A 9,280-nucleotide genomic window follows, 5' to 3' on the forward strand; every position below is an offset into this window, starting at 1 on the left:
TGCTTGATATGTGAACCTGAATAAGTTAGTCTCTCTGTAACTCATTTCCTTATTAATAGTATGTAGTCATATGTATTTATTAAATGAATTAATACATATAATGTATGTGCCTGACATAAAGCCATTCTAGGGGATACAGTGATGTACAAGACAGACCAGTTTCTGTTTCATAAAGATTAAATTTGAAAGGACAACCATACTGGTCAAACTATAGTAACATATAGTTATATACACAATACATAGTATATTATAGTAATATTTTTTGTCATTATGATAGCATATTGGAGAGATTATTTAATTCAATATATTATATATATTTTCTTTATGTATACAGGTAATAAAAAGTGAAATTTTCTTGCATCACCCAGAAATCAAAGTGGCAAAGATATTATCACCAAGTGTTACATATATCATATGTTTTTAATGTTTTACCTCAAGGTAGAGAATGCAATATAGTAAGTGTATTTGGCAACTTTCACTCAATGCAGAGATGTCACAGTTATTATAAAATGCTGCTTGATTTGACATTCCACTGATTCTTGAGTCTGGCAGTTGAGAAGAATACCAAAGTTCCTAATATGCTGTATCTTAGGTTTTAAATCACCTTCTGGCTCCTCTATTATCTCTGAACTTAATAAGGACATTATGCTCTGTGTTTTCCAGATCTCATAAAGTGTAAGGAGATGTAACTTAATGTGTTGGAGGAAGGAGTTAATAGATACCTCAGAATAGCTCCTTTCATCCTGATTACACCGCATGGGACGTTAACATAGATCATACTCTTCTCCAGCAGCTGGACCCCAGGGCAACTTCTGAGAAATGCTGACCTCTGGACTGGCTTTATGCAGAGATAAAAGAAATGTGTGTGTGTTTTAAAGGCAGTGATTAAAGATTTGTCAGGATTTCTACAATTTTTTCATCATTTGCTCAAACCTATGGGTATGACAAAGTGAAACACTAGAAGGCTTTTTTAAAAAATGTAAACAACTAAGATACTCTTAATGATGTGTTAAAAAGTTTCAAACCAGTAACTTAAAATTTTTTTTTCCTAAACTTTTTTTAAATTGAAGTATAGTTGATGTACAGTATTATGTTATTTTTCAGGTGTATAACCTACTGATTCAACATTTAAATACATTATGAAATATTTACCACAATAAGTCTAGTAACCATCTGTCACCATTCAAAGTTATTACAGTATTTTTGACCATATTCCTCATGCTGTGTATTACTTCCCTGTGAATTATTTATTTTATAACTGGAAGTTTGTACCTCTTAATCCCATTTACCTGTGTGATCCAACCTCTCATCCTCCTGCCCTCTGGCAATAGCCAGTTTGTCCTCTATATTTATGAATCTGTTTCTGTGTTGTTTTGTTGTTTGTTTTCTCTTTTTAGATTCCACATATAAGTGGAGTTATGCAGTATTTGTCTTTCTCTGTCTGCCTTATTTCACTTAGCATAATACCCTCCAGTTCCATTCATGTTGTCACAAATGGCAAACTTTCATTCTTTTTTATGGCTGAGTAATACCCCATTTTATATATATATGTATATATATATATAATATATATAATAAATATTAATATACAATAAACAATATATAGTAAATATTATATATATATATAATAAATCACATCTTCTTTATTCATTCATATATCAATGGACACTTAGGTTGTTTACATAGCTATTGTAAATCATGCTGCAGAGCATAGGGTGCATATACCTTTTCTAATTAGTGTTTTTGTTTTCTTTGGGCAAATATTCGAAAAGGAATTGCTGGATCATATGATAGTTCTATTTTTAATTTTTTGAGGACCCTCCGTACTGTCTTCCAGAGTGGCTGCTCCCTTTACATTCCTTTTTCTCCCCATCCTCACCAATGCTTGTTATTACAGACTAGTTTTTAAAATCATTTTGCTCAGTGAGAAAGCAATGTGAATGTAGATATACTGGGCCTCAGCTCACTTACCTGTATACAAGGGTAATAACAGAAAGTACTTGTGAAGATTAAAGAAGTTAATACATATGAAGTGAAGTGCTTAGAAAAATATTTAACACATAGAAAGCACTAGAAAGCTTTCTATATATATATAGAGAGAGAGAGAGAAAAAATATATATATATATACACACATATGCTATTATCCTTAATTGTTTAAATGCAAAGTACCTAAGTAATTATAAAATAGCTGCTTGAAGGATATACATCAAAATGTTAATAATAGATCTCTGGGTTATGTGATTACAAGTAATTTTCTTTTCCTTTCTTACTATCTGTGTTTTGTAAATTTTCTATGATCAATATGAATTTTACTGGATGTGGCCAAGATGATGGAGTAGGAAGAGCCTGAACCTACTTCCTCTTATAGGCACACCAAAATTACAACTCTTTAGAAAACAACTATGAGAATGACCTAAAGACTAGCAGAAAGGATTTTCCACATCTAAAGATATAAAGAAGGAATCACAACAAGGTGGATAGGAGGGAGGGGTGGAGATGCAGTAGAGACAAGACCTACACCCGCAGGTAAGTGACCCGCAGAAGGAAGGATAATTACAATTGCAGAGGTTCTCCCCAAGGAGTGGGAGTCTGAGCCCCCTGCACAGGAAGAGAAGCTCACATAACATCTGGCTTTGAAGGCCAGAGAAAATAGCATACAGGAGAGCCAGAGGGCTGTAGGAAACAGAGACTCTATTCTTAAAGGGCAGGTACAAAATCTCATATGCTCCAAGTCTCAGCAATGAGGCAGTAATTTGAAAGGAGCCTGGGTCAGATCTACTTGCTGATCTTGGAGAGTCTCTTAGAAAGGGAAGAAGCAATTGGGGCTCCCCCTGGGACATAGATGTTGGTGACAGCTATTTTGGGGAGCTTGTTCTAGCAAGAGGACCCCAGTGCTTGAAAGCACCATTTTGGAGTCCTCCCTCTAGCCTATTAGTGCTGAGGACCTACCTGCCCACCAGTGGGCTGGCAAGCACCACATGAGGTAGGACCTGGCAACCGACTGGGCTGGGGGTCATTTCTGCCTACCATCATGCCCATAGTGGTCAACCTGCCACAGCAGAAGAGCCCACCCAGCCAAGCTAAGGGGCAGTCCTAGAGCATCTAGCTCTGGTGACCAGAGGGGAATGTGCTGCTGGGTCCCTTAGAATGTCTCCTACACAAGGCCACTTTTCCAAGATTGGGGAACATAACCAACCTACCTGATACATACAAAGAAATTCAGATAATTAGGCAAAGTGAGGAGATAGAGGAATATGTTCCAAATGAAGGATGCTCAGCAAATTTGGGAGAAGAATGGGTGAACACAGTGAGAAGTTTAACAAAGAGAAAAATATAAAGAAGGGTCAAACAGAGCTGAAGAATTCAATAACTGAAATAAAAACATGCCAGACAAAGTCAAGAGTAGATTAAATGATACAGAGGAACAGATCAGTGAACTGGAAGACAGAGTAGTGGAAATCACTCAAGCTGAACAAAAAAAAATTGTTTTCAAATGAGCATAGTTTAAGAGACTTCTGAGACAACATCAATCACACTAACAATTGAATTACAGAGGTCCCAGAAGTTGAAGAGAGAGAAAGAAAGGGGCAGAGAACTTATTTGAAGAAGCAGAAGCTGAAAAATTGCATAACCTGGAAAAGGAAACAGACACCCAGGTTCAGGAAGCATAGAGAGTTCCAAATAAGATGAACCCAAAGAGGTCCACACCGAGACACATTATAATTAAAATGGCAAAAATTAAATATAAATAGAGAATCTTAAAAGCAGCAAGAGAAAAGACACTAATTATGTACAAGGGAACTCTCGTAAGATAAACAGCTGATTTTTCAAGAAAAACTTTGCAGGCCAGATGGGAGTGGCATGATATAGTCAAAGTGATGAAAGGAATAAAAAACCCACAACCATGAATACTCTATCTGGTAAGGCTATCATTCAGATTGAAGGAGTGATAAAGTGTTTTACAGACAAGCAAAAGCTAAAAGAATTCAGCACCACCAAACTGGCCTAACAAGAAATATTAAAAGAACTTTTCTAAGTGAAAAAGGAAAGGCCAGAACTGGAAACATGCAAATTATGAAAGGAAAAATCTCATTGGTAAAAGCAAACATACACTAAACGTAGTAGGAAGGTTAAAAGACAAAAGGAGTAAAATCACCTATATCCACAATAGGTAGTTAAGGGATACACTAGCCAAAAAATGTAAAACATTATGTCAAAAAAATTAAACATGGGAGGAGGGCATGAAAAATGCAGGGTTGTTAGAATGCATTTGAATTTAATAAAGGAATAAAAAAGAACTACAAAGAAAACCCCACAGAAAACAATTAACAAAATGGCAATAAGAACATACGTATCAGTAATTACTTTAAATGTAAATAGACCAAATTCTTCAAGTAAAAGACAAACAGTGGCTGAATAGATTTTTTTTAAAAAGACCCATATATAGGCTGCCTATAAGAGATTCACTTCAGATCTAAAGACTCAGAGACTGAAAGTGAGGGAATAGACAAAGGTATTCCATGCAAGTGGAAACAACAAGAAAGCTGGAGTAGCAATGCTTAGACAAAATAGACTTTAAAACAAAGACTGTAACAAGAGACAAAGAAGGACATTACATGGTGATAAAGGGATCAATCCAACAAGAAAAAGATAACAACTGTAAATATATACGCACCCAACATAGGAGCACCTAAATATATAAAGCAAATATTAACAAACATAAAGGGAGACATTGAGAGTAATACAATAATAGTAGGGGACTTTATCACCCCACTTGCATCAATGGACAGATCATCCAGACAGAAAAGCAGTAAGGAAACACTGGCATTAAATGACACATTAGATCAAATGAACTTAGTAAATATATATAGCGCATTCCATCCAAAAGCAGCAGAACACTGATTCTTTTCAAGTACACATGAAACATTCTCCAGGGTAGATCACATACTAGGCCACAAAACAATCTCAATAAATTTAAGATTGAAATCATATTAAACATCTACTTTGACCACAACAGTATGAGACTAGAAATCAGCTACAAGACTGCTAAAAACTAAACTATATGCTACTAAAAAACCACGGAAGAAATAAAAGAGGAAATCAAAAATTACCTGGAGACAAACTAAAATGAATACACAATGATCCAAAATCTGGGGGGTGCAGCAAAAGCAGTTCTAAGAGGGAAGTTTATAGTGATACAAGCCTACCTCAGGCAACAAGAAAAATCTCAAATAAACAATTTAAACTTACCTAAAGGAACTAGAAAAAGAAGAACAAACAAAACTCAAAATTAATACAAGGAAAGAAATAATAAAGATCAGAGCAGAAATAAATGAAATAGAGACTAAAAAAACAATAGAAAAGATCAATGAAACAAAGAGCTGGTTCTTTGAAAAGATAAACAAAATCGATAAACCATGAATACAGAGGGCCAGCTATAAGTTATACAAAGATTAGCCCTCCTGTTGTTCAAGTGTCAAGTGTGTACACAATGTAATAAAAGTCAGCCAGTGAGCAATAAAAAAAATGAAATCTTGCCATTTGTGACAGCATGGGTGGTCCTAGAATGTATTATGCTAAGTGAAATCAGACAGAGAAAGATAAATACCGCATAATCTCACTTGTGTGTGGGATCTAAAAAACAAAACAAAACAAAAACAGAGTCATAGATACAGAGAACTAAATGGTGATTAGCATTAGGAAGAGGGGTAGGGATAAGAGAAATAGGTAAAGTGATTAAAAGGTACAAACCTTAAACTAATACAGACTTTTATGTACATAATCAATGTGTTATTTTGGCCTTAATTTTGTTATACACCGAGGATTTTCTTCCCACTAATTACTTGAGTATTATAATGTTTTGTCCAAAATTGTTTTGAATACAGTATAGATTAGGAATAAAGGGTACTTTTTAAGCACTTGTTTTTTGCCAGGTATGGTACTAAAATACTTAAATTATCTCACTGATGCTTTACAGTGTGACCCATGGCAGATATGCCATTCTTATTCTCATTTTACAGATGAGAAAACTAAGGTTGAGATAAGTTAAGTAACTTGAGTGAAGATGTAGCTGGTACATGGAAATTATTAGATACTTAGTACTGTAAAACAGGATAAACATGAGATTGATGTTAATCAAACTCATGAATATAGATGATATTTCCTAGAGACAGTATGTTGTACGGGAGAGAAAAACCAAACCAAAACAAAACAAAACAAAAAAATAAAGAGAAGACAAGAAAAAAGAGCTTGGTGCAGTACTTGAGAAATAATTTACTTTGAAGCATGTATAGAGTAAAAGAAGCTGTAAAATGAGAGTGATCAGAGAGTCAGAAAGGTAGGAGGAAAAACATCAATAGAAGAGTATGCTTTCGTGAAACCTAGGAAAGTGAATGTTTCAAAAACAGAGTAATGAAGAGTGCTAAACTTTGCAGGGAGGGCAAATAAAATAAGGACCAAATGATAAGTTTCACTAGAATTATTGGTAAAAACATGCCCTTGGCAAGAGCAGTGTATGAGATGGAGGTGGGCCAGACTTGTACAATGAGACTTAGGTGGAGGTAGGAAAATGAAAACCGTGAGTAGAAACATTTTGAAGACATTTAATTGTGGAGGGAGAAGTATAAGGTAGTAGCTGGAGTGGACTATGGTGCTGAGTTTTTTTGTTTGCTGTGAAGGAATCAGTAGAGGTGGGGAGATGATGCAGAATAGAGAACATGAAGGTCTTCTGAGAAACACAAAAGAAGGGAATCCAAGATGCAGGACAAAGATTTACATTTTAAGTAGAGAGAAGCTGAAAAGGATAGACAGTGATGCAAATAAGTATGTAGAATTATTTTAGGTGAGGAAGCATGTGTTCTATTTTCTCTCAAAAGAAGGATGTAAAGTCAGCTGGCTGAGAATGAATATAGTTGAAGGTTTGAAGAGAGTGGTCATGATTTTAAACATCTTCAAAAACTAGAAAGAGAGCTGATAGTAAAATAAAAACATAATACAGGTCTGAAGCTTGGAGGACCCAATGGAGGTTGGAGGCCAAACACTTATACAGATCAAGAGCGCTAAAATTTTGCATACTCTTTGATCTACTATGCTTGGATTAGAAACTTATCCTAAAGAAGTAATTATAGATGTATTCAAGAGAGAGCCATAAGGGTGTCCATGGTGGAATTTATGATAATGAAAAACAAACCAATTTAAATGCCCATTGATAAGGTTTATCTAAATATTATGGTACATTCATAAATAGAATATCTTGAAGCCATTAAAAGTTGTTTTTTCAAACATTTAACAGCCTAGAAATATGTTTGTAATATGCTTAATGAAAAATTGGAGGTTATAAAAAAGAAAGTAGGATGATTCCTTCTTTTTTATAAAAAAATTAAAAAATAAACTTACTAATGCATACAAAAATGACACAAAGTGTTAAAAAGTGTTTACCTCTGCTTGATGGGATTATGTATGATTTATATTTCTATTTGTTGTTGTCTATATTTATAATTCTTTCTATTATAAGCATTTATAATTGCTATCATTAAAAATATCTTATTTTTATGGGATTTAGCAAGAGTTTATTGACAATCTATGATTCATGACAGTAAAGCATACCCTAAACCATTTTTCTGAAGAATATTATTCCACATGCTGTTAATAGGTATCTGTTGGGGAAAATGCTCACATAGGTTTGGAAAACTTAAAGCTTCACAGGTATGATTCTTAATGGTAAGAGTGCACAGAACTTCTAATATGCTAATTTTCATAGAGAATCTTCTTTTCAAATTTTAATTGACACAGAGTTCTTTTTGCATGAAATATTTATCAACATTTTTTAAAACTAATATTTCTTATATTACTTTGATAAATGATGTGTTAGCATAACTCTCCTTAAGACCATTGATGGTCTCTACATTGGGTACCTTATTGTCCTGACACTGATAAGCAAGAGCAGGATATGAAACTTTATGGGCTGATAAAAATGGTCAGTTTTAAGAAATCTATCTTCAAGAGTGCACCACTCAGTATATAGAGTTTGGTTTTTCTCATTTCAAAGATATCATTTTTTTAGGTGACAGAACTTTTGCACTGCTTCAGAAATGCAAACGTTGTGCCTTTTAACCAATTTAAATCAATGAAACGATGTGACTGAACAGTGCTCATGACAACCATTTTTGAGAGATAGGCCAACCAGTGTTATAGAAAATAAAGATATATAAAATGTGCTGACATAAAACTTTAAAATCTAAGCTTTTTCTCTCTTCATAGCGTTTGTGAGATCAAAATGAAGGCTTAATTATACACTTTACCTTTAAATATATTTAAGATGCTTAATATTGAACCTGTGGTAGTATACTTTTCTTCTTGCTACTTATTCAAGTATTCTACCTATCATAACTTTTTATATTTTAAATGAACACATGCCAAAAATTCTACATAATTCATTAAGTAATGAGGGAACCAGTAAGATGTTACAACCAGTTTGTAGGAGAAACCAAAGAGCAGACATCTTATGTAGGCCCATGGTGAATGTTCAAATAAATTTGCTTAATAGATGCAAAACTGGCAAAATTGGTCAGTATCCACAGAGGAATAATCAATTTCATTCTACTGAACACAATTAATTTGTACTTCCATGGTCAAGAATCATTCACATTGATTTTCTACAACTTATACAATTATAAAATAGGTCAAGGACAATGAAAAGTACAAACTTCTTAGAGTCAGAAAACCTGGAAAGGTGTATTCTAGACAATAGATAATTTTCATTGTACACACCAAGTAATCTTTTTGGTACCTTTCAAAGTCTTTCAGAATTTTCCTTGACAGTTTTCCCTTACCTGTAATCATGATAATCTCAAAGAGAGATTTTCTTGATTACAAAATAAGTCTGGTCCCACTAGTTTGGCCTGATTATTTACACAGGTGCAATAAGTGTATTAATTTACCATATAGACCTTTTTAGACTTTTTGCAAATCATGAGCCATATAATAACTAACAGTTACAAACACTATAAGGCTAATGTCTGCTTAGAAATTTTCATAAGTAATCTCACATTTGATTTATAAAAGCTTTTATTATTTACTAGCCCAAGGTAAGGAAATGAACCCCAAGATAATCCCTCCACTACATTCACCTGCAGTAACTCTAATCTTGTGTAATTTTTCTCTCTTCTCATAGTGCCCCAAATTTTCCAAGGTTCTTGACCTACCAGGAAGTAACCTTCTTTACTATCTGCAAGGCTGAGCCCTGCAAACCAGGTATCAGGCAGTTTTCCTGGGAGAGTT

The sequence above is a fragment of the Balaenoptera physalus genome (genome assembly GCF_965194825.1).
Source record: "Balaenoptera physalus genome assembly, chromosome: 5".
Taxonomy (NCBI): domain Eukaryota; kingdom Metazoa; phylum Chordata; class Mammalia; order Artiodactyla; family Balaenopteridae; genus Balaenoptera; species Balaenoptera physalus.